Raw genomic sequence first — 27,149 nt, forward strand, 5'->3', positions numbered from 1 at the left:
TCTTGGAGTTGGTTTAGGGATTGCTAAGGCGCGACGACCTTGCACGTACGTAGTCGGATCGTCAAAGTCTTCTCCTCCGAAATGATAATCACCATCTCATCGAAAGATGGGAGACCTTCACCTTTATCAGTTTTGGCGGGGTGGACCACCATCAGCCGCCCCAGTAGGCCTGCCGGGGGAATATTGGCTTTGTCCTAGGGCCAGCCTCGACCTAACCGAGCTCACCTGCTTGGCAAGGGAGGTTTTCCCTTAGTGATATCCAATTGCTTTGGCTTGTCTTCGTCTTCTTGATCCGCCCTTTGATCTCTCAAAGAGCTATCTCTCTGGCTTGGCCCTAACTTGAATGCTTGGTGCTGTTTGCTCCCTTGCTGCCAGGTCGGAGGCTCGCTGTCCGTGCACAAGTCAGGGGAAACATACACCCCGGTTTGTGTACCCCGACAGAAGCCCCCGAGCCTGAGCCGTACGTGTGCCTTGCACGTTGGGTGAGGGCCCAAATGGTGCACGAATACGTGTTGAGGAAATTTTGCGCCTGCAGTGGTTTGTTATGATGACTAGTCAACTTAACGTCCACTCTGCGTAATTACCGCAGGTCGTGGGGTCGTGGTGACTGTAGTAGTTAATGTAAAACAATAACTTCCTGAGAGAAAGTAGCGAAGAGTCGCCCCTTCCCCCCATGTTTGTTCGTCATAAAAGAGAAAAACGTGAAGGGGCACTGCTCATTCGCATCTGTTTCACCCACCATCATCTTCCTCCTCAAGCCAAACGAACACTCTCGAGGCCCACAATCACCTCTGATATCTCGTCTAGCCTTCCACCCTCCACACAACCCAGAAGGTTTGGGAAGAAAACTGCCGGAAGGGGGAAGCGTCCGACTGTCACGAAGGAAAATGCGGCGGAGGGGAAAAAGAAGAAGGCAACAGAGCTAGACAGGAAGTGGTGGGAAGATGTAGTGTTCTTCCCGTCGAGCTTGGACAACAACACCTTGGTCGCAAGGTATGGATATATGTGGGGGAGAAGGATCCACCCAATTAGTATCGCTTTTTTTGTGCCTATTTCCTCTGCGGCCTCAGCCCTCCTTTCTCAAATTTCTTCGAGGCGATGAAGGTAATATATGGATTCCACCTCCTGGATTTCACGCCGAATGCAATGGCGTGCATGGAGATTTTCGCCCATCTACGCGAGAACTTCGTCGGAGTTGCCCCCAACGTGGATCTGTTCAGGCACTTCTTCGTCCCACGGGTTGAGGACAAGAATATCTGCTCAGGAAACATAAGCTGGATCCCCCGGGTGGCAAGGAATGTTTGGGATTACATTCTTGGTCAGCAGCGCGGCAGATGGGAAGAATGGAGAGCAGATTGGTGCTGGATTCAGGATCAAATGCTTCAGACTACTGCCGGGCGCGGACGGAGCGCGTCGTACGCAGCAAGCATTGGGGGAAGCTAGGCCTTACTGACGATAGGCTTCGCCCGGCCTTGAATAGGATTGCCCGCCTCAAGGCTGCTGGGCTAATGATCGAACTGGTGGGGGCTGACTTCCTCCGATGCTGCATTGCACCGCTGCAGCAAAGGGACAAGTTTGCCTGGCGGTATGGAGATGCAGGGGACATGATGCACCTGTACCCATGCCTTACCAACAATTTGACGGTTTATGGCCACACCTGGTTGTGCGAACAATTGTTCGGTAGCCTTGGGCCGTTCAAATTGCCGACAAAGGTCATTCCGCTGAACGTCAACTCTTCCCTGGACCAGATTTTGAAGTGGATGCCGGATTGTAATGCGCATGGAGTTGCAGCTGATTGGCAATTGCCGGAACTTGATGCAGAGCTTGAGTGGGCTTCCTACCTGGAGGAAAGGGCTACCAGGGTGGAAAACAATATGTTCAAGCGCACCTCTAAGGTAGAAGCTGAGTATATCAAGAGGCAGATCGAGGAGGACAAGGCGCTCTGGGCTGCCGGGAAGGTAAGGCCCAGAAGAGGGGAGGAAGAAGGGGAGGAGGAGGCCGAAGATGAAGGCTCTTCCCATGGCAAGAGAGAGGGGCATGCCGCGGAGGAGGCTGCCGAGGACAAGCTTGCCGAGGTCGAAGACCTTTATATCGTGGAAGCAGAGGCCCAAGAGAGGGACGAGGTTGAGGAAGTGAAGCAGCCAGAGGAGGAGTGGCTCACAGCGGGCCTTCAAGCCCGGAGCCAGTCTTGGAACACGCACTCGTAGGCGGCCCTACCAAGGAACGTCGGCCCCTGTTCTAGCGCCCGCCGCCAAGAGGGAGAAGAAGACCATCTCTAAGGTCGAGGGGCCGGACATGGTGCACCGCCATTCATCTCGCCTTTCTGAGCCAAGACCCCTCCCACCAAGTGGCGAGCAATCATCGGGGTCGACCCCAGACCTGAGTCAGGCTTGAGCTCCTCGCGTAGCTCGTCCTCGCTGGAGCCCTTGCTACCTCAAAGGGCACAAATCTGCCAGGAAGCACTGCTTCTCTAACCCTGAAGAGAGGCAGGGCGACCCCATCACCTATGGAGTTTGCGCTGGGCTCCATGCTCATTGACTCAGAGTATAAGAAACATTATCTCTTCTTATCGAAGCATCATGTACTTGCGGGTTTTCTGACCCAATCTTGTTTGTCATCCTTGAGAGGGATGAGGAAGAAACCTTCATCCACTAAGCCAAGTGATCCAAGCAAGTGGAGTCCTCAGGGCCTTCGGAAGGCACGGCTTGGTGCAAGGCAGCATGATTGATCCAGCGCCAAGCCCCCGACTCAGCCCCCAGCAAGAAGGCGTGGGACAGGCTTCTCCCATCAAGGATGGTGTCGGTGTCAAAACCGGCGGATCTCGGGTAGGGGGTCCCGAACTGTGCGTCTAGGCGGATGGTAACAAAAGACAAGGGGCACGATGTTTTACCCAGGTTCGGGCCCTCTTGATGGAGGTAAAACCCTACGTCCTGCTTGATTAATATTGATGATGTGTGTTACAAGAGTAGATCTACCACGAGATGAAGGAGGCTAAACCCTAGAAGCTAGCCTATGGTATGATTGTTGTTCGTCCTACGGACTAAAGCCATCCGGTTTATATAGACACCGGGGAGGGCTAGGGTTACACAGAGTCGGTTACAATGGTAGGAGATCTACATATCCGTATCGCCAAGCTTGCCTTCCACGCCAAGGAAAGTCCCATCCGGACACGGGACGAAGTCTTCAATCTTGTATCTTCATAGTCTTGGAGTCCGGCCAATGATGATAGTTCGGCTATCCGGACACCCCCTTGTCCAGGACTCCCTCAGTAGCCCCTGAACCAGGCTTCAATGACGACGAGTCCGGCGCGCATATTGTCTTCGGCATTGCAAGGCGGGTTCCTCCTCCGAATAATTTATAGAAGATTGTGAACACCAGGATAGTGTCCGGCTCTGCAAAATAAATTCCACGTACCACCGTAGAGAGAATAATATTACACAAGTTCAATCTGCTAACGTATTTGGTGGCGTGACGTCACACCACTACCAAGCCTTTTCTTGAATCGTTTTTATTGTGCCACCTCAGCGTGTTTAGTGAAGCGGTTTCCTTGGCACGTCTTGTCGAGGCAGAGATCGTGTTCCCCTTATTCCCGGATTCTCATAAATACGGACGTGGGTAACCCAACCGCGCCCGTTGCCACTCCCCCGCCATCGAAGGCGGGTTCCAAACGGTCACGGGGACGGCTCTTGGTATTCTTCCTCTTTATAATGAGACCAAGGCCTGTTCTTTTTCTTCAATCCTCAATCGAATCCGCCCCTCGCTCCTGAGTTCCAACACCCAGGGCTCCAGATTCGGGTACCTTCGTCCTTGGACAATGTCCGGCTCCAATCTACGAGGCCGGTGGATGCCCTCTTCCGTCACGAAAGAAGACGTGCTAAAGCTGAGAGACGCCAGGTACTTGACCTACGAGATTTCGCATAGGTTGCCTGCCCGAGGGCAAGTTATTCCTACTCTCGAGCCCGACGAGAGCATCGTGTTCGTGTCTCACCTCCGTCGGGGTTTAGGCTTCCCGATGGATCCCTTCGTGAGGGGGCTCATGTTTTACTATAGGCTGGAATTCCATGACTTGGCTCCGGAGTCCATCCTCCACATCTCATCATTCATTGTCATCTGCGAAGCCTTCCTCCGAACTACCCCTCACTTCGGCTTGTGGCTCAAAACCTTCAACGTGGAGCCGAAGATGATTGAGGGGCGTCAGGCAGAGTGCGGCGGGGCGGTTATAAGCAAGAGGGCCGATGCTCCATGGCCCGAGGGCTCTTTTCAGGAGGAGCTCGGCTCGTGGCAACAGGAGTGGTTCTATATCACCGCTCCAAGGGGCAGCAGGCAGAAGCCGCCGCCCATCTTCCGCTCGGGCCCTCCACAACGACTGACGTCATGGGTCAACAAGGGGCTTAACTGGGGGCCGTCCAAAGACGTACCCCTGTTGCAGGACCGGATTCGAGGCCTCCAAGAAAGGGAGATTAATCTGGTCGTAGTGGCACAAGTTATGCTGACCCGGCGCCTTCTACCCTGCAAACGTCGCCCCCTCCGCCTGTGGGAATTTAATACGGAGGGGCCACGAGCTCTCCAACACTTCATGGGTTTGACACCCGCGGAGATGTACAAACTGTTCTTCGGATTGCAAGAGATGCGTCCGGACTTGACCGAGGACGCCGGCCTAAGCTGTAATCGCCCGGATACTCAAGTAAGTAGCCCTGTGTCCGGACATATTGTCCATTTATTTATCATGGGTCTACCTTTTAACCATCTATCCCTTGGACAGGAGTGGATAGCGCAAGCAAAACTGATATGGTGTCTGGCCCCCTCCCTGAGACCACGCCGGATCCCGTGTTAGTCAAAATGTTGGAGTTTGCGCCTTCGGAGGAGAGCGAAGGGGGGCACAGGGAAACTACCACCTCTGCCAAGGAGGCTTTCAGTAAGGGGGAATCGAGAGTCCCTCCTTCCAGGGGGAGAAGAGGACTGCTTCCGAAGACCCGGAGGCCAAGGCCTCAAAGTGGGGAAAGAAATCTGCACCGGAAGGTCCTGTGCCAGGAAGAGCCCCGGCCGCACAGTCTCCCCATAGGAATCAGCCCTCCAGCGAGCCGTAAGTAAAAAAGGGGGAATTTTGTAATAGGGAACGACCCTATATTATTTCCAAAGGTAACCAAAGTTTTCACCTTGTAGTTTGGATCTCTGCCCATCTTAGCAGAGCTCAACTTCGGGGGACCTTCGTCCGGAGATGATGGAGAGCGAAACGCCTCCATCTGCTGCCCCGTCGGGCGGGGCGGACAACCCTGAGGTGTCGTCACGGAGGGTCTCCCTGAGTCCGGCGGGGCTGGAGAGTCCGGCACCCATTGGAGTACGACCGGTGGAGCTGCAGGATTTTCTCAAGAGGGCGTCTATCTCGGAAGATCACCGCACATTAATGAGTATGGTAATTGAGAGGATCTCATCCGCCGAAAGCGGGTTGTATGAGGCCGTCGGAAATTTGCTGACGGGGTTTGAGGTACGCAAAAAATGACATACCTTTTGACAGTTTTGCACATGGAGTGCGCCCTGTATAGATAGTAGCCCCTGAGACTTGGTATGCTGTCGAAAGCGACAGCGTGCCAAGGATCATAATCTCAGTAATAGAATGTCGCCTTTCCTATGCAGGTGGCGAAACATTCGGTGGCCAGTCGGACTGATGGAGTTGCCGAGCTGAAGAGGCAACTCAATGTTGCGGATGCGGACATCGCGCTAGTCAATAAACGACTTGATGATTCATAAGGTAGGTGGTTGCTCCGCGGGCGGCTAGTAAGGGAGCTGACGCCCATTCCTTACAATTTGTATGCTTGATGCAGATGGTGCCGCTGTTGTGGAAGACCTTCAAGCAGAGCTTGCTCGAGCCAAGGAGCAAGCCAGGGAAAGTGATGCGGCTGCCTCGAAGGTAGCAGAAGAGCTAAAAGCCGAAAAGGCTGCTCACTGCCGAAGCAGGGAAGAGATGGCTGGAATGGCCTTGAAATTAAAAGATGCTACCGACCGTTGTGAGGTTCTTGAAGGAGAACACCGAGTGGAGCAAGAGGGCCTGAAGAAGGCCGCTGCCAAAGTCAAGGATGCCCGGAGTGAGATGCGGGCAATGAAGGAGGAACTGCGTCAAGCCGGAGACATTGCGGCTGGAAAGCCCTTTTTTCTGCGTAGGAAGTTCACGGATCCGAAGTATGCTCAGTTGGGCCAGTTGTGTGGTGCGGATGATCCTTATCTGGATTTGGCGGCGAGTGCGGCGGACGCAGTCGTGCACTTCCGAAGCCAGAAGGATCACGAAATGGAAGAGCTTTACTGGTCTCAATTCCATAGTCCGGAGCGTCCACTTCCGTTGACTGATCGGCTGGCTGAGTGGGCTGAGCTGAATAGATTGTCCGGACTTGCCATGACGGATGTGGTCGCTCATATGTGGCCGGACAGGCCCAAGCCGAAGATTTATTTTGGCTTGTTGCAGCAATTCCTTGGGGCGGTGCCGCATATCAAGGCGATGAAGCAGTCGGCATGCAAAGAAGGTGCACGGATGGCTCTCGCCCATGTGAAAACATACTGGGCGGAGATGGATGCCACCGCTATTGCATCCCGGGGTTCGGACAAAAGCCGATTACCCGCCGAGCACTATTTTTAGGAAGTCCTGCAGGGCGCTCGTTTAATAGAGTCGCAGTACTCGAAAGATGTTATGTTTAAAGGACATGTATGATTTCTGAGATCATGTTTATAATGCAACGGCTTTTTATACTTGTGCGTTCAAGTATTGAACTATCTCCTGTGCGCCCGTATATGTATGAATAACTTGAAAGTTGCAGTCTTTGGCTTCAGCCCCCACGCACATGGTGCGGGGGTGTTTGCAAAAAACAAAAGCACTTTTTCACACTTAATCCAACGTCTTGGTCCTTTGAAGGAGGTGATAGCATAGCAAACTAGGCAACCGGACTATACTGCTTTATCACTTTCACTTAGCCATAGGAGCTCGATGGTGGGGCTACTATATAGCCCCTAGAGGCACCGCGCTCTCCGAACTCGGGGCACGTATGTGCCTGACCGGGAAGCAGTCCTTCGTCAAAGCGGAGGAATTCTAAACATTCCAATAGTCGATCGAGTGGTTGACCAGTCTCTCGCTATATCATGACAGTCAATTTTCGGCTTTTTCTACTGAGGTGCTCGCCCGGCCGAACCGGGGCACAATCGCAGTAGTTCTCCTGGTGCCGTGTTAGCCGATGGAGCGGAACGTAAGGCAGCAAAACACAGGAGCCGGGCAAACCCAACATTTGACCAAAGACATGATTCGGAGCTGGTGCATATGAGGCCTAACTCGAGACGCCGAACACTCCGTGAGGTGTTCGGTCTTTATAATACCGGGCAGAACAATGCCCTAAGCCCCTAGTGTCCAGGTACAGGCGGGAACTTCTGACGCGGCCGATGCCAAAACGCCAGCCTCCTCCTCGGTTATGGTAGAAAACCGGGGGATGTGTATCAACAAGAGACAGTAAGAAATGTTTACACAGGGTCTTAATCTGAAAAGAATCCTTGCAACGGGTCCCTGCTGCACGTCTGCGCCTGTGTCTCCGTTGTGCTGTATCCTAGACGGGTGTAGCACGTGCTTCATCCTGGACTGCGTCATTGTTTATGATCGAAGAAGCCATCGAGCCTATCGGTGACGACACAGAGGAACTCTCAATGAAAGAACCAATGTTGGTGTCAGAACTGGCGGATCTCGGGTAGGGGGTCCCGAACTATGCGTCTAGGCGGATGGTAATAGAAGACAAGGGACACGATGTTTTACCCAGGTTCGGGCCCTCTTGATGGAGGTAAAACCCTACGTCCTACTTGATTAATATTGATGATGTGTGTTACAAGAGTAGATCTACCACGAGATCAAGGAGGCTAAACCCTAGAAGCTAGCCTATGGTATGATTGTTGTTCGTCCTACGGACTAAAGCCATCTGGTTTATATAGACACTGGAGAGGGCTAGGGTTACACAAAGTCGGTTACAATGGTAGGAGATCTACATATCCGTATCACCAAGCTTGCCTTCCACGCCAAGGAAAGTCCCATCCGGACATGGGACGAAGTCTTCAATCTTGTATCTTCATAGTCTTGGAGTCGGGCCGATGATGATAGTTCGGCTATCCGGACACCCCCTAGTCCAGGACTCACTCAGATGGCATGGGAGAGCGAGTCCCATCTCCATCGAGGGAGAGAGGGGGCTCGTCCAGGGCAACACTCCTTAGGAAGGGCTCACTTCACCCGATGCCCAAGCTGAGAAATCCCCAGCAAGGGCCTCCATGGAAGGATCGTCCCATGCTGATGTTGTGACTACCGAAGAAGAGACCGGGGGTCATCCCCCGGCAACTGGTGTTGTCGGAGAAAATGATGTCCCCCCACGACAAACATCTCCGGGTAAGTTGCTTGCTCTTTGTCATTTGTGGCTTGCTTTATTTGTGCTTCAAGTCTCTAGCTTTCTGACTCATATTATTTCCCTGTCATTGTTCACTGATCCTGCTGGTAGCCCCATTGGCCGAGGAACCAGAGCTGCTGGAGGAAGTGGCCAGCATTGGCAAGGATGCTGCTGAAGAGGCCGCCAAGATCGCTGCCGCGGAGGGGCATGAACACTCTGCCGGGGATACCCAAGAGGCTTGGAAGGAGGCAGAGAAGACCCCCGGTAGCGTGCCTGGATCAGAGGGGGTGGTCGAGGAGAAAATCCCACTCCAAATTTGATACCTCCTCCCTAGTTCGACACATCGGCTGCGGCCCCGCAACCATTTTCGAGGAACCTGGCATTGGTCCTTGCCCAACCAGGGGTCGGAGCCCCCGGTTCGTCCGTGGTAGTGAGCGCAGACCTTGATGAAGAGATCCAACACATCGTGCAACCCTTGTCCCAGCGAGCTGAAGAGGCTAATGATTCGGTCAGTGTTGTCTTGGACTATGGCCAAGGAGGACATCGCTGCCCGGGAAGCTCGTTTGGCGGAGCGCGCCACGCTTCTGAACGCCAAAGATAAGGACATTTCTTCCCGGGAAGAGAACCTCAAGGCCACTCTCCACAGCAAGGATGAAGAACTGGAGGCCCTTGTCCAGCAGCGTACCAAGGATCTGGAGGTCAAGCACAAGGACTCTGCTGCCTAGCTGAAGGAGATTGCTGATGATCTTGCCGCTGCATCCATTGCCAAAGCTGACCTCGATCAGCAGGTGGCCAAACTGACAGAGGACCTTGCCGGAAGCGCCAAGAAAATTGTAGCTCTCAAGGAGGAAGCGTAGACGGCGGAGATTCTTCTGAAGGAGGTGCAATCACAGCTTTCCTCCAAGAGCCAAGATCTCGACACCACTAATGGCATTATCATCGACATGGAGGCTGGGCACCCTGGAGAGTGAAACTGAGTCTGCCGGGGCTCGTGAGAAGCAGCTGATGAAGGACTTGGAAAACACGAGAATCATCTAAAAGGACACTGAGGACAAACTGGTGAAGCAAGTCGAGCAGCGCGACCTCTGTATCAAGAGCCTAGTTGATATTGTCGAGCGCCTCACTGCCTAGATCTCAATGATGAACATAAAAATCTGGGCTTTCTCCGCTGGCTATCACGAAGTTCCAAGTGCCAAACTGACACTCTTCTTCGAAGGCTTGATCGAAGGGCTGAGGACGTATGAAGAGGACAGGGATGCCTGCTTTGCGAATGAGTCCCGGAGACTTGATCGCGACACCCTCTTCATGGTCCTGAGCAACCGTGCTTATCACCACACAGACCTTGACCTTTTTGACGGCTTCAAGAGATTGCCACCGGGCGCCGATGTTTCTGCCACCCAAGAGAAGGTCGGTCCTCTGGCTGACAAGGTCCTTTCCGTCCCCAGGGCCCCCTAAGATGAGTTCGCCCTGCCTAGAGTCGTTTTTGCTGCCGTGGTGCCCTATAACAAAAACAATCATGTGCCTTGTGTTTAGGCCCCGTACCGTTTGTGAGTTTGCACTTGTTGAAATAATGCTTTAATTATCGCGACACGCGCTATCTCTTTTCTATTTACCCATTGATATTCGTATGGTTAGTTCCCTTAGTGTACTTTGGTTGCCCGCCAGTAGCATGCTGCCGCGATTGCCGGGAGGAACAGATCCTTAGCATTCAACTGGCGAGGATATGCCCCGACAAGTTTTTCCTCAACGGTCTCCGACGCAACTGCCTACCATGTTGAGCATGCTTGAAACAAGGTAGTGGCGCAGTCAAATACAACGAGGTGCCATCATACGAAAGGGCTTGCCATACAAAAATCTTGGTTGTCCAAGGGATAGGCAAAACTTTTTAAAGACGACTTAATGAACATGCTAACCTAGCTTTCGTTCATGTCTCATTCCTTTGCCGGGTGTGCGTTTTATCAAGCATAACATCTCCTTCCCCATTTGGGATTGCCCCCTCCGTTCGTGCTTCCATCCCTGTCCAGAAAGGATAACAAACGGGAAAACACACAAGAGAGAGGCTTGGCGGTCCATTAGTAATGCACCCGTCTCTGGCAAGGAGCCTGTGGAGCTTATTTCAAATGCTTGCGGCTGATGAGGCATGGTAGAAAAGAAGGTCCAGCTCCTCTCTTCCCTTCCTCACATTTGTCAATGATCCCACGACAGCGAGTACAAAAGGCCATGCTGATGGGAGAGGCCTTCCGCTCGAGCGCGCTTGCCAGGACGTCGACCAGCGGATTTGCACCAATGTCTCACTCAGGGTTTATCCCTGGTGGGATAATTGTTTGTACTGAGTTCCTCGTGTGCTCATTGACACTGACGGCGCCACCGCTTCGTGGCTTGAATACTAACGTGTGGGAAGAGAAGGAGGGGCCATCCACATACCGTTCCTCTCTTTTTGCCCAAGCGATACCTTTTGGCATTGGATGTGCCTATTACGAGCTTGCAAGGAGGGCGACATTGTTGCTTGCCTCACTCGTGTCCTCGGACGCAGGTAGCGGGGAGGGTATGCCATCCGAGCTGCCTACAGCCATCGCATCCCAATCGTCGTACGTTTCCGCTCCGGCCATAGGGGAAATGACAACGGTGCCACCTGCGCCAGTCATGTCTCCTATGGCGTCCGCGGCACCTGCGGCCCCAATGCCGCCGCTGCCCCCTCATAGTGCCAGCGTGATGTGGAGCATCCTACGATCATCCCCATGTTCACTTTGACCACTCCCCATGACCCAAGGATACATAAGATGAGACCTCGACTATACGCCATTAGACACAAGGTGAACACGCTCCTCTCCGAACCGCCACTTTCCACATGTGAGACATGGCTACTACCTCAAACATATGTGCTATGCATGACTAGGAGCCAAGAGGGAGGCCATGGACAAGACGACGAGGACACCAAGTACAAGGACCAAACGGAGAAGCTGTCAGAAATCTACAACAACCGGACGACCGGTCTGGACCGGATGTCTGGCGCCCGAAGCCCTAGCCGGTCCAAGCCCCAGCCATCGCTAGCTACAATGAGCGGACGTCCGTCTAGGACCGGTCGACCGGCCATCTTCGGACGTCCGATGTCACTTTTACAGAATGAAAATAGCGGAAGTCCGAGCCCTACCGAACGTCTGGTCCCTCGGACGACCGGTAAATGCCGGACATCCGCTGCCTGTGTGTGCACAGTTACAGGCCTGAGGCCCATGTACCCTTTCATTTCACCCCCATTTGCACTTGGACTATAAATAGACCTCCTCCTCCTCCTAGTTAGGGTTAGCATTGGTTTAGCTCATATTTGTGATAGAGCTTTGCTCATCCACTTGGTTACTTCTCCTTGGAGCTCACGACCTCTTCGAAGAAGATCCCCCAAGCGGATTCAAGACCCCATCACAGGAAGACCCTTCAAGATCTCCTCATGGATAAGACCTTTGTATCGTCCTTTGTTGACTTTGAATCGTGTATCACTCTTTGTGTTTCGAGGATCTAGCATATGTGTGACCAAATCTTGTTGGTTGAGTGATTTATTTCGTGTTTCCCCTCATGATTTCTCCTCGTGTTCTTCGTGTTCTTCGTAGGATCCCCTCCAATCGTGAAAGAGCAAGGTTGATTACGAACTTGGAGCCCCTATCCCCTTTGTTTTCTAGCCTAATTTTGTTGTGTTCTTCCCCAATTTCGAAAATCCCCACCAAAAATAGCCCCATTTTTTTGTGATTTGCTGGTTTGATGATGTTTTGTTGATTTTGATCCATGAATTTGCTTGGTTTCTAGTGGATCTAGCATCTCCCCAAGTTTTCCCATCTTTCATCCATGAAATTTGCTCAATTTTGACCCCAAAATCCCCAAATTTCGCCCAAAGTCGCGTCCCGGAGCTCAAATCCCTCGTTGACCCCGACCCACCGGACGTCCGCCCTTTACCAGATGACCGGAACCCCTAACCCAAGCTAAAACAGTGGATTTCTGAGCTTCACCGGACGTCCGACGACCGGACATCCGTCCATTACCGGACGTCCGACACCTGTAGATTTCAACTTCGGCTGATTGTTGTTTTGTCCATAACTACTTCATCCGAACTCCGATTTCAACGTTCTTTAGCTTGTTTTGAAGCTATTGACATCCCCTATCCCACAAAAATACTACCAAGATCATTAGAATCCATCAAGAATTTGGAATTTTGGCATCTTTGCCTAGGGCTTCCACCACATCATCCGCTACACCACCACCGACTTGCGCAACCTAACCCATTTTGTTCCCCAACTTAACCCAATTGTTGTTTGAGTTGTGGCTTGTGTCCCCTAAGGTGTTTAAGCTACTTAGGGACGGCAACTTCAACTCCGACATGTGTATAGCCCATCAATCCACTTCTGCATTGCCGAGTGCAAACTACTACCACATTCCGCTACCACCATTTGACTTTTGTCCTTGAGATTTTGAATTGTGGTTTTTCCATTTCCTAAGGTGTTTTGGCTAATTAGGAATGGGTCGACGTCAAGAACACCACCACTCATCATTGGAATGGACGGTAGCCTCGACGACATCATTGTACATTCTCCTTGCCATTACATTGTTAACCCCTAGCTTATTTTGCGTCACTTGCCTATCGAGACTAGCCATTGAGTATTGCCGGCAATGTTACTTGTGCACATTAGTGATCATACTTCCTATTGCATATATACCATATCATATTGGTATCATCTTGCTATCATATCATATCTTGCATCACAAGTTTGTTCCTGCATATACACTATTGCTATCTTGGTTTGTGCATTGTGCAAAAGTAACCATACAAAAAAAAGAATAAGATTTTAAGCAAACAAATAGTGAGTAAAGAAGCTTGTAAGCAATAGCCATAGCATCATACCACATAGCATATAAGATTGTCATATATGATCATGTTGGATCATCTTGTGAGAAACACCGGGAACCATACATACATAGCATACTTGGGATAAAAAGTTGCTACATTTTGTATCTTATAGGTTGTGCACAAGTGTCGTATCTGCCTATTGAGCAATCATGCTAGCATCTCTCTAGAGTTGTGCAATACGAGCGTTTTCCGTGGATTTCCACATTTTATGCTCATTCCTTGGTTGCACGACCCCATTTATCTATTCGTGCGTGTGTTCCCGCACTACTAGGAAAAACCCTAGTAGTAGCGCGGGTTTTGAGGCTAGCAGCAGCGCGGGTGGCCGCGCTACTAATAAGGCGCTACAGCTAACTTATAGTAGTAGCGCGGCCCGTACCCGCGCTACTACTGTTGACGATATCAGCAGCACTTTTTGAATGCGCTACTATTACTTAGTTGTAGCGATTTTGCAGTCCCTCGCTACTGCTATATCTTTCATCATTTTCCTCCCGTACCCCTTTCCCTTTCAGTTTCCCTTTCAGATACTAGATACTAGGTACTGCTAGTAGATATCAAATTCATAAACCATTACTGGGTAGTACTCCCTTCGTTCCAAATTACTCGTCGTGGTTTTAGTTCAAACCACGACGAGTAATTTGGAACGAAGGGAGTACTAGATAACAATTTCATGCATAGTCAACATGCATCCTCAAGCAGTATAAGGTCATATCAACGGCGATCATCATATGTAGTTCTAGATGATATCGACAACGATCATCATATGTAGTTCTAGATGGTATAGCCACACACACATATGTAGTTCTAGATGATATATCCACACACACACATATGTAGTTCTAGATGATATCGAAGACAATCATCATCCTCAAGCCTGGGCATTGGTGTTCCTGATAGTAATTAGGATGGCCTGTCCAACATGAAAATTCTTGCCATCGAGGAATTTCTTCCACCCAACCGAGTTTAAGTGTGTGCGACCGTCCGTGTCCACGCGGTAAGTACAGGTTGTGACGGAGCCCCTTGTAGTAAGGCGTAGTCCAGCTGAGCCTTCTTCATCAGGCTCGATACCATAACTCACAGATATGCTCTTTGCCAATTTTTGAATAAGAAAAACATATCAATTGATAAATAGCCTCGCAAATAAGTACATATGGATTATCTACACTATTAATAGTTTCCTTAGATTCTACACTAATAAGCATGTGATCGAACTCTACTAAATCAACTAAATCAACTAAATGAACTAGCCTACTAAATCAACTAAATGAACTAGCCTACTAAATCAACTAAATGAACTAGCCTACTAAATCAACTAAATCAAAATGTTCTAAATCAACTAAATGAACTAGCCTACTAAATCAACTAAATCAAAATGTTCTAAATCAACTAAATGAACTAGCCTACTAAATCAACATAGCAGTAGCGCCCGTTGTTATAACGCGTTGCTGCTATAACTAGCCTCATGGCGGCCTCGTGGGAATTATAGCAGTAGCGCATCTTTGAGCAGGCGCGCTACTGCTATATTTATTTCAGTAGCGAGTTATTCTTGAGCTCGCTACTGCTAATTAGCAGCAGCGCCTTATTTTAAAGCACGCTGCCGATAAGATTCTGTGTATAGGCCTTTCCCTAGTAGTGTCGTGTGCCTTTCATTACTATTGGTCTACTTGTTACATTTGCAAATTTGTGAATCTCTTTCAACATTATTGACTCTTGCTAACTTTTTGCATGAAATTTTTGTGCCACTATCCTCACGGAGCTCCACCAAAAGCCTTACTTGTGTAGGTGTGAGAAATTGACAAGATTGGTACCAATTGTGCTATTTCCTTGTTACATCATTGAGTGATCACTAACCCATCTTCAACATCGATCAAGGTACATTTGGTATAATTCTCTCCTTTCTTCCACTCATATTTTCTCGAGTCTTGTGATGGATAGGAGAGGCATTTCATCTCCGGTCTTCGACAACAACGATAGCGTGAACAACTACATCACCAAATCGTCAATCTCCAATCTACAACGACAAATGCAAGGCACACAATCAAGATTGCGACAGTGCATCAAGAACCTCTCCATCGACATTCATCACTCCGAAGCAAGGAAAAGGGACTACATCGACAACAAGATTTTCGCACAAAAGGAGGAGCAAGATGCAAGGATGGAGGAGATTCGGGCCTTAATCAAGTCTACTTCCCCTTCGTCATATTAAAGGCGGCGGCGACCAAGTCAATCATCTTCAGAGCACCCAAGTGATGCAAGCGCAATTCATCCTCGTCCACATCTCCATGGCGACCACCATCACATTCGTGACCCACATCGTCATGAAGGGCAAGTCACCTCCAAGCACCATGTGTAGGACGACGACGAACGACATCTACTACGAGCTCAAGTCATACAATGACAACATCATCATGAAGATGCTCGCCAAGCACAAATGCACAAGTCCCAACAAGCCCTACTTCACGCCAAGTCCAAACTTCATGAGCAAAAGAGAAGACCGCGAGACGAGCACCACCAAGACAGAGCTACGGCTGCCACCACCACGTTGGCATCTTCGCCAAGTCCTATCAAGGCATCTTCGCCTTTGGATGTACGACATCTTCGCCTACTTCCCACGAGTACGCCTACAATGACTTCATCAAGTCCAAGGCGACTACCTACAAGTGAGGCCGACACTTCCATCTTCGGAAGCCCCTCAAGGAAGATGGCCGAGCATGGGAAATTCCCTTCGGCCATGGAATCGAGCTACGAGGTGCCACATCATATGGGCCTCCAACAACAAGATGGAGACAAGAAGGTCGAGCAAGGGCCATCCCCTTCGACCACGGCAACGAGCATGCACCTCTTCAATAACATGAAGACGACGCCTATATTGGACTCATACTCCGAGCCAAGCTACGAGACCGCACATGATACTTTAGCTTTGGTCTTGGAGGAGAGTGATGTTTTGCCACATCCTACGACATTCATCTATGGAGGCGTTATGGACGAGGAGGTTGAGAATGGGACTATCCCTTCAACCAAGTCAGCGATAGGAGTTGATCATGGAGACATTTGCACCTACATCTCTCCGACATCCACATATGACGAGATTCCCCAATTGACATATGAGGAGAGCCACCACCACATGAGCGACTCCACCATATGTGACATTGAGAGCATTTCCTATGAGAGTGTAACGCCCCAAGACCGACGCTTCAGACGCCTTCCATGTTTTTCGTTGTCGTCGTGTGTTTTATTTTGTTGTTGTTGCTTTTCATCATGTCATCATGCATATTGCATCCGCATGTTTTTATAAAACTCGTTACCGTTCGTAGTTGCCGAGCCGATTCTCTCTTTGTCTCTGTTGACCAATTGTTAGAAGACCCTTGTCTTCGTCGACCTCTCTCAGACCCCTCGTGTGCGCCCGAAACCTGCCCTGAACCTGACCCGCACAGTCATCTCCGTTGGATTCGAATCATCCCCTAACATCCGTAAAATATCTCCGTTTTATTTATTAGACTCCCTTGCCCATTTTTCCCGGAGCCGTTCGATCGTAATCGGATGACCCAAAAACTCCCCTCTTTCCTATATATATAGACTCTAGTCTATTTTGAGACCAAACCCTAAATCCTAGGTTGTCCCGTCCATTCCATCCATCCCGCCGCCATCTCCTGGTCCCATCGAGATCTCACCCAGCTGATCCCCTCGTCTTCACCAACCAGCCAACTACCTTCTCCCTCAGATCCAAGCTAGCCGACCAGCCTCCACATCTCCCGCAACCGCCAGCAGTCAGTCCCCTCCCTCCTAATTCTTCAGCACCGGCCAATCCCCACAGAAATCGAATCAACCTGCAGCACTCGATCTCCCTCATCCCCGAGCCTCGCTCGATACAGCGCCTCCCTGTCCTCTCCATCGTCTCCTCCCCGCGTCTAGCCGCTGTGACCATCTAGATGCCGCTGCTGCTCCTGTCCGTGAGCCACTGGGCACCGCCACGCTTCTGCCTCCTCGTTCGAGCGCCACTGGAGTCGCTCCATCTGTCATGCCTCGCTTGCATTGTTAGAACCCCGGTGAGCTGCGCATGCCAGTTCCCCTTTTCTCTTCTCTCTCTCCCGACTTCTCTCTCTCTCACGCGTCTCTCTTTCTCTCTGTACCGCTGCAACAGGGAGCCGCCATGGCCATGGATGCCGTTTGCCGCCTCCAGCTCGAAGCTCCGGTGCGCCCAAGCCTCGGAGGCAACCGGGTCCGGCCCGGATCGACCTTCCCAAGCCCCCAACACCGGTCTCCCTTGCTTCTGCGTACGGGGGCGACGACGACCAGTGCCAACTCTCCTGCTCACCCTCTGCTTCCTGCATTGGACGACCCCAGCGCCAAGTCCCTCTTCGCCGCTAGCTGGTCCTCGCTCGATCTGGTCGAGTCATCGACCCGGACACAACTACGCAGGCCTAGCTCCCTTCGTTCGTGACCTCGGCCTCCTCAAGCCCAGCGCCGTTGCATCCTCTGCTTTCCCTGCTTGCTGCGACCTCAGGCGCGCTCCTGCATCGATGCGGGTCACCGCTCCCGAGCGCGTTGACCGCGCCTCCTCGTTCGATCCCGCCAGTGTGGACGAGCGCCAGGGCGCAGCCGCGCCTTGCCCTGCCGCGTGGGCCACTGCATCCCCAGATCTGGGCCATGGCCCATGGTGAGCCGCCCAAACCCTCCATGTGCACTGTTGGCCTGCTCCAGTTTCAGTTTCGGCCACTGTAGAGTTTTTTTTTCAGATCTGCTATTTTCACATTATCGAGTGAATTAACAGTTTTACAGAAAAACCCTCATACATCATGCATTTAATAACACCACAACTGTGCATCTTATGTAAATAATTTATATATGTAAAATGCTTAGAATTTTGTGTAGATTAATAATATGCCACTTTCATCCATGTGTAAAATGTTTAAAATGTTGTTTGTTTAAATTTGATCAAATGCCATGTTAAAATGATTTATTTCATAACTAAATAACCGTAGTTCCAAATTTAATAAACTTTATATGTAAATGGGGTGGAAAAATGCCTAGTTTAACATGGTGCACTTTATTTTCCTGTTTAACAACAATAAAATATGTTTTAGGGCAGAATAGTACCAAATTCGAAATATGCATATGGGGATTGTCCGGAATTGTTGTTCGTTATTCCGGCCTCATTTAAACTTGCCTAAATAGTTAGTTTTATTTTGTTACACCCCTTGCCATGTTAATCAACATTTAATATTGTTGGGTAAATAAACGAGATTAAACTAAATATGTCAATGTGGTGTTTTGTCAATATGCAACTCGTTGCATATTGAGCTCCACTTAATTTGTAGTATTGTGTGTTGAAGTTTGCCATGCCATGCCTTATTAAACCGGACATGCATCATGCTTGTTTGTGCATCATGCCATGTTTATGATTGTGCATTTACCATGTTGTTCGTTTCTTTCCGATGTTGCTTCTTAGTTTCGGTAATGTTGCGATTGTGAGGATTCGTTCGACTACTCCCGTTCGTCTTCTTCATGGACTCGTTCTTCTTCCTAGCGGGATTCCAAGCAAGATGACCTTACCCTGGATCTCACTACTATCATTGCCATGCTAGTTGCTTCATTCTAGCGCTATGCTGTGCTGCCTATCATTTGCTCTTCAACCCTCCCAAATTGCCATGTCAGCCTCTAACCTTTTTCACCTTTCCTAGCAAACCGTTGCTTGGCTATGTTACCGCTTTGCTAAGCCCCTCTTATAGCGTTGTTAGTTGCAGGTGAAGTTGAAGATTGCTCCATGATGGACAGGATTATGTTAGGATATCACAATATCTCTTATTTAATTAATGCATCTATATACTTGGTAAAGGGTGGAAGGCTCGGCCTTATGCCTAGTTTTTTGTTCCACTCTTGCCGCCCTAGTTTCGGTCATACCGGTGTTATGTTCCCAGATTTTGCGTTCCTTACGCGGTTGGGTGATTTATGGGACCCCCTTGACAGTTCGCTTTGAATAAAACTCCTCCAGCAAGGCCCAACCTTGGTTTTACCATTTGCCTCACCACCACCTATACCCTTCCCTTGGGTCGGCCAACCCGAGGGTCATCTTTATTTTAGCCCCTCCGGGCCAATGCTTGTCTAAGTGTTGGTCCGAACTAGAGCCCTTTGCAGCGCCCCCTCAGGGAAACTTGAGGTCTGGTTTTAGTTGTACGGATTGCTCATCCGGTGTTGCCCTGAGAACGAGATATGTGCAACTCCTATCGGGATTGTCGACGCATCGGGCGGTCTTGCTGGTCTTGTTTTACCATTGTCGAAATGTCTTGTAAACCGGGATTCCGAGTCTGATCGGGTCTTCCTGGGAGAAGGTATATCCTTCGTTGATCGTGAGAGCTTATCATGGGCTAAGTTGGGACACCCCTGCAGGGTATAAACTTTCGAAAGCCGTGCTCGCGGTTATGGGCAGATGGGAATTTGTTAATGTCCGGTTGTAGATAACTTGATACCAGATCTGAATTAAAACGCATCAACCGCGTGTGTAGCCGTGATGGTCTCTTTTCGGTGGAGTCCGGGAAGTGAACATGGTTTTGGGTTATGTTTGGCGTAAGTAGGAGTTCAGGATCACTTCTTGATCATTGCTAGCTTCACGATCATTCCATTTGCTCTCTTCTCGCTCTTATTTGCATATGTTAGCCACCTATATGCTTAGTCGCTGCTGCAACCTCACCAGTTTACCCCTTCCTTACCCTTTAAGCTTTGCTAGTCTTGATACCCATGGTAATGGGATTGCTGAGTCCTCGTGGCTCACAGATTACTACAACAACAGTTGCAGGTACAGGTTATGCGATGATCATGACGCCAGAGTGATGTTTGCTTGTTTTGGAGTTCTTCTTATGCTTCTTCTTCGATCATGGGATAGGTTCCAGGTCGGCAGCCTGGGCTAGCAGGGTGGATGTCATTTGAGTTTCTGTTTATGTTTCATCCGTAGTCGGATGGTGCTCTTATGTATGATGATGTTGTATTCGTGTGGCATTGTATGCCTCTTGTATGTATCCCCACTATTATGTAATGTTGATGTAATGATATCCACCTTGCAAAAGCGTCTTCAAGATGTGCTTCTATCCTTGGTGGGACCTTCGAGTTCCTTTAGGATAGGGTCGCATCTTGGGCGTGGCTAGTTGGTATGAGAGCCTCGACCGACCATAGGAGCCCCCTTGTTTGTTGGCCGTTGTTGAGTCTAGAAGAAAACTATTTTGAGTCTTAGGATTATATATATCGGAGAGTAGGATTCTTTTTACTCCTCAGCCCCCTTCGTCGCTCTGGTGAGTTCTCCTGACGTAGATGTTTTGACTTTCCTCTCCTTAAATTTCACTAATTTTTTTTAGGATCACGCGGGTATCTTGGAATCGTTCCGATGGTTTTGTGACGAGAACATTGTTCTTGGTGCCCCCTGTCTTTTATGTGGCAGTGACCCAGGGAGTTGAGCTCCGAGGTGTTGTCGTCACAATTTTATCATTGCAGTTCTGGAATACCCGAGTTTTGCCGACATCGAAAATCTCTTTTATGCAGTTGTTGGTGAGATAACCTCGATGGCACCCAGTACTGGGCCGGGAGTTCGGGAGTATTGCCATATCTCATATAACGGATGCTTTTCGAAGGTTGAGGTACACGATTTCTGGAGTTTTCTTGGTTATGTGTTGACGGGTGGATATAGCTGGATGTAGGGATTGTTAGTTTGGGTGAGATATATTGCTTCCCCTGTATCCTCAACACCAGATTGCATAACCATAAAGTTTCGGGAGTTTATAGGTGGGAATTCAAGTAGCTCCTAGAATATCTTTCCGACAGATGCATGATATGGGATTGGGTAAATCTCTATCATATGTATTTGTTCCGGCTTATTCTGGAAGCCAATACTTTGTTTTGTTTTATTTGTGGTATTCGAATTGCTTCAAAGTCAAGTGTTGATTCCATACCTTTCAATCGGTGTTCTCATATTGCTATGTGAATGCTAATCCTTCTTGATCATCGAGGTCGTCATGTTAATTCTTTTCCAACTGGCATGCTTCTCTTCAAGTGGATCCAATCATTTCAACACTTGCGAGATCAATTCTAAGTTTTCTCAACGGTGTTTCTTCCATCTTCCCCAAGTTGCCTTTGTTTTCCCGCCCTCCCACCCTTTTCTTCAAGGACTCAGATATCTTAATCAATTATCCATCTTATGGATGTCAAGTTTCTCCATTCTTTTCCCGTCAATGTTCTTATCCGGTGATTCTCAGGAAGATATTAACGGAGCTTTGAGTTCATCGTTCTTCATTATTTTTCTTCTCCGGTGGATCCAATTCAAGCTTTCAGTGTTGATCATATTCCTTTCCTCGTGGCAAATGCTTTCTCATGCCGATGCACCTCTTAATCATTCACTTCTTCCTATTCATTTGTTCTGGAGTGTTGAAGATATCTCACAAGACTTGTGTTTCCATTCTCAATCTGTTCAAGCTATTTCGAGATTATTATCTCATTCAAGTCATTTTATTCTACCGGTGCAATCTCTCTTTAAAATTGTTTCAACGGTGTTTCTCTTGAGTGGGCCCTAACCCACAGGTCTTTTCCCAGGATCTTACCTGACTATTCTAATTTCCCGGAGCTATTCTCAAATCCTATTTCGAAGTTTAACGTAAGATTGAAATTTCATCAGTGAGATGCCATCTCCAAAATCGCTTCGAAATTCTTTTCATATTTGGTTCAACCCTTCTTATTTTTCATTCTCCCGGAGTATCTCAACAAGTCATGGTGGTGTTTCTCCTCGTCTTTCTCCGCATTTGAAGACCGAAGAAGAGTTTCTCTTTAGTCCTTATCCTTTCTTCCAAAGATGCGTAGTTCAAACTTTATACCATCCTCTCGTAATTGTTTTCGATTGTGACAATTCTTTTCTTACCATCAGACGCATTTCATGAGTTGTTTCCATTTCTTTCCTCCGAAGGCCATCATGTCATAATTCTTCGTTCTCAGCGTGTAGCTATCGTTCTCGAATTCTTCCGGTGCATCGCTCAAATATCCTCTAATTAGTTCATGATCTCTTTGTTCTCATGTATCTAAATCCCCTCAAGTATCTTCTTTCGTTTTCCAATTCTTCCCGGTGAATTGTGCTTTTGCTACTTTCATTTTCAATTCTTACGGTGGTTCGTTCAGGATTTCTCTTCCTCCGTTATCATATCAAATATTCGTTGTTTCCAAATCCCATCGGTGGTTCCATCAATACCTTCTCAAGTTTCCGCTATATCTCTCTTAATCCTTTCTACGAGAATAAGTAGTATGCAAAATCCGTTGTTTGTCATCAATTTAAATTGGTGAAGGATACGCATATCGTAATTCTTATTATTGTTTCATCCAAGTGATTAATTCCTTCTTTCAGAGTTTGTTCATCAGGAAGTAATTCTCTGTTCCAAGTTATTCATCTTTCTTGTCCGGAGTTCAAAGTTTACTCATTTTGTAGCTCCATTTAAATCATTGCAAGGCTTCAATTATGGTTCTCTTCAACCTCCAATTCTTCTTCATAATCATTTTCTTTTCCGGAGATCTTCCAAGAGGCTCTTCATGGTGGTTCACCAAGGATTTAATTCATTCTCGAAGTGTTCTTCAAGAGTCTTGTTGGAGAAGCTCAAGTATTCTTCATCTTGCATTCCACAGTGCAATTCTCCTACCTTATCTTTTGAGGTGGTGTTATGCCATTCTTGACAATTTTCCTTCATGTTTCAAGGTCAAGTCGTTAAGAATGAGATATTTAAATCCATCATTTTCTCTTCGCTCAAGAGATCTTTTCAACAAATCAATCTTTTGTTGGAGTTATCTTGGGTTAGATTTCACCTAAAGCTTTCCTTAAGAGTTGTTGCTATTTGTGGTGATTATGCATGACCCAAGCTTGCTCTTTATCATTTGGGTGGAAGAAGTTTTTCATCTCTTTGGTGCTCTCAATCAAATCAATGGTTTCCATTAGTGGTCGGTTGTCACCTCATAGTCTTGAGATGTTTTCCATAAGCCCACTACAAGTTTATTCGTTTCGTTGTTGGTTTTCCAACAACACCGTTATAACCTTCTTGGAAGGGTGCTTTCCAAGCTCATTTGTGGCAGAAGTTGGCATTTTCTTCTCCATTCCTTTATTCCAATGGTATATCTTCTATTATTTCTTCCGGAGGCATGGTGATGTTGCTCTTTTCACTCATCATCTCGAATTGTGAGGATCGTGTTCTTTTCTTGCTTATCCATTTAACCGGAGTGTTGTGTCATCTCTTCAAGTTCTTTTCATCTTATCAAGTCTCGCATCTCTTTTCAACCGGAGTGCTGCCCGAATTATTTATTCTTATTCCTTGTCCAGCTAATTTTAACCGGAGTGGCTTCAAAGTCTACCTTGTCCCCTAAGCTCTTGGTTCTCGTAATGTTCCTTGTTCCACTTGTCCAACGAACTGTTTGTAATCTTGGTCATCTCCGTTGTTTTATTTCTTTCAATTTGTTCAACCTCTCGAGGTTCGTGGTTTCACTCGTTTATCGAAGAAGCAACTTAGCTCTACCTCTTCTCTTCCTCTTCCATTTCTCTCCGGTGCCATCTTAGATCTCGGGACGAGATCCTCTTGTAGTGGTGGAGTGTTGTAACGCCCCAAGACGGACGCTTCAGACGCCTTCCATGTTTTTCGTTGTCGTCGTGTGTTTTATTTTGTTGTTGTTGCTTTTCATCATGTCATCATGCATATTGAATCCACATGTTTTTATAAAACTCGTTACCGTTCGTAGTTGCCGAGCCGATTTTCTCTTTGTCTCTGTTGACCAATTGTTAGAAGACCCTTGTCTTCGTCGACCTCTCTCAGACCCCTCATGTGCGCCCGAAACCTGCCCTGAACCTGACCCGCACAGTCATCTCCGTTGGATTCGAATCATCCCCTAACATCCGTAAAATATCTTCATTTTATTTATTAGACTCCCTTGCCCATTTTTCCCGGAGCCGTTCGATCGTAATCGGATGACCCAAAAACTCCCCTCTTTCCTATATATATAGACTCTAGTCTATTTTGAGACCAAACCCCAAATCCTAGGTTGTCCCGTCCATTCCATCCATCCCGCCGCCATCTCCTGGTCCCATCGGGATCTCACCCAGCTGATCTCCTCGTCTTCACCAACCAGCCAACTACCTTCTCCCTCAGATCCAAGCCAGCCGACCAGCCTCCATGTCTCCCGCAACCGCCAGCAGTCAGTCCCCTCCCTCCTAATTCTTCAGCGCCGGCCATTCCCCACCGAAATCGAATCAACCTGCAGCACTCGATCTCCCTCATCCCTGAGCCTTGCTCGATCCAGCGCCTCCCTGTCCTGTCCATCGTCTCCTCCCCGCGTCTAGCCGCTTTGCCGATCCAGATGCCGCCGCTGCTCCTGTCCGTGAGCCACTGGGGCAACGCCACGCTTCTGCCTCCTTGTTCAAGCGCCGCTGGAGTCGCTCCATCCATCATGCCTCGCGTGCATGGTGAGAACCTCGGTGAGCTGCGCATGCCCGTTCCCCTTTTCTCTTCTCTCTCTCCCGACTTCTCTCTCTCATGCGTCTCTCTTTCTCTCTGTACCGCTGCAACAGGGAGCCGCCATGGCCATGGATGCCGTCCGCCGCTTCCAGCTCGAAGCTCCAGTGCGCCCAAGCCTCGGAGGCAACCGGGTCCGGCCCGGATCAACCTTCCCAAGCCCCCAACATCGGTCTCCCCTGCTTCTGCGTACGGGGGCGACGATGACCAATGCCAACTCTCCTGCTCACCCTCTGCTTCCTGCGTTGGACGACCCCAGTGCCAAGTCCCTCTTCGCTGCTAGCTGGTCCTCGCTCGATCTGGTCGAGTCATCGACCCGGACGCAACCGCGCAGGCCTAGCTCCCTTCGCTCATGACCTCGGCCTCCTCAAGCCCAGCGCCGTTGCATCCTCTGCTTTCCCTGCTCGCTGCGACCTCAGGCGCGCGCCTGCATCGATGCGGGTCACCGCTCCCGAGCGCGTTGACCGCGCCTCCTCGTTCGATCCCGCCAGCGTGGACGAGCGCCAGGGCCCAGCCGCGCCTTGCCCTGCCGCGTGGGCCACCGCATCCCCAGATCTGGGCCATGTCCCATGGTGAGCGACCCAAACCCTCCCTGTGCACTGTTGGGCCTGCTCCAGTTTTAGTTTCGGCCACTGTAGAGTTTTTTTTCAGATCTGCGATTTTCACATTATCGAGTGAATTAACAGTTTTACAGAAAAACCCTCATACATCATGCATTTAATAACACCACAACTGTGCATCTTATGTAAATAATTTATATATGTAAAATGCTTAGAATTTTGTGTAGATTAATAATATGCCACTTTCATCCATGTGTAAAATGTTTAAAATGTTGTTTGTTTAAATTTGATCAAATGCCATGTTAAAATGATTTATTTCACAACTAAATAACCGTAGTTCCAAATTTAATAAACTTTATATGTAAATGGGGTGGAAAAATGCCTAGTTTAACATGGTGCACTTTATTTTCCTGTTTAACAACAATAAAATATGTTTTAGAGCAGAACAGTACCAAATTCGAAATATGCATATGGGGATTTTCCGGAATTGTTGTTCGTTGTTCCGGCCTCATTTAAACTTGCCTAAATAGTTAGTTTACTTTTGTTACACCCCTTGCCATGTTAATCAACATTTAATATTGTTGGGTAAATAAACGAGATTAAACTAAATATGTCAATGTGGTGTTTTGTCAATATGAAACTCATTGTATATTGAGCTCCACTTAATTTGTAGTATTGTGTGTTGACGTTTGCCATGCCATGCCTTATTAAACCGGACATGCATCATGCTTGTTTGTGCATCATGCCATGTTTATGATTGCGCATTTACTATGTTGTTCGTTTCTTTCCGGTGTTGCTTCTTAGTTTCGGTAATGTTGCGATTGTGAGGATTCGTTCGACTACTCCCGTTCGTCTTCTTCATGGACTCGTTCTTCTTCCTAGCGGGATTCCAGGCAAGATGACTGTTACCCTGGATCTCACTACTATCATTGCCATGCTAGTTGCTTCGTTCTATCGCTATGCTGCGCTGCCTATCTTTTGCTCTTCAAGCCTCCCAAATTGCCATGTCAGCCTCTAACCTTTTTCACCTTTCCTAGCAAACCGTTGCTTGGCTATGTTACCGCTTTGCTCAGCCCCTATTATAGCATTGTTAGTTGCAGGTGAAGTTGAAGATTGCTCCATGATGGACAGGATTATGTTGGGATATCACAATATCTCTTATTTAATTAATGCATCTATATACTTGGTAAAGGGTGGAAGGCTCGGCCTTATGCCTGGTTTTTTGTTCCACTCTTGCCACCCTAGTTTCCGTCATACCGATGTTATGTTCCCGGATTTTTTGTTCCTTACGCGGTTGGGTGATTTATGGGACCCTGTTGACAGTTCGCTTTTAATAAAACTCCTCCAGCAAGGCCCAACCTTGGTTCTACCATTTGCCTCACCACCACCTATACCCTTCCCTTGGGTCGGCCAACCCGAGGGTCATCTTTATTTTAGCCCCCCGGGCCAATGCTTGTCTAAGTGTTGGTCCGAACTAGAGCCCTTTGCAGGTCCCCCTCAGGGAAACTTGAGGTCTGGTTTTAGTTGTAAGGATTGCTCATCCGGTGTTGCCCTGAGAACGAGATATGTGCAGCTCCTACCAGGATTGTCGGTGCATCGGGCGGTCTTGCTGGTCTTGTTTTACCATTGTCGAAATGTCTTGTAAACCGGGATCCCGAGTCTGATCGGGTCTTCCTGGGAGAAGGTATATCCTTCATTGATCGCGAGAGCTTATCATGGGCTAAGTTGGGACACCCCTGCAGGGTATAAACTTTCGAAAGCCGTGCCCGCGGTTATGGGCAGATGG

The sequence above is a fragment of the Triticum aestivum genome, chromosome 2B, assembly GCF_018294505.1.
Source record: "Triticum aestivum cultivar Chinese Spring chromosome 2B, IWGSC CS RefSeq v2.1, whole genome shotgun sequence".
In the NCBI taxonomy this organism is placed as follows: Eukaryota; Viridiplantae; Streptophyta; class Magnoliopsida; order Poales; family Poaceae; genus Triticum; species Triticum aestivum.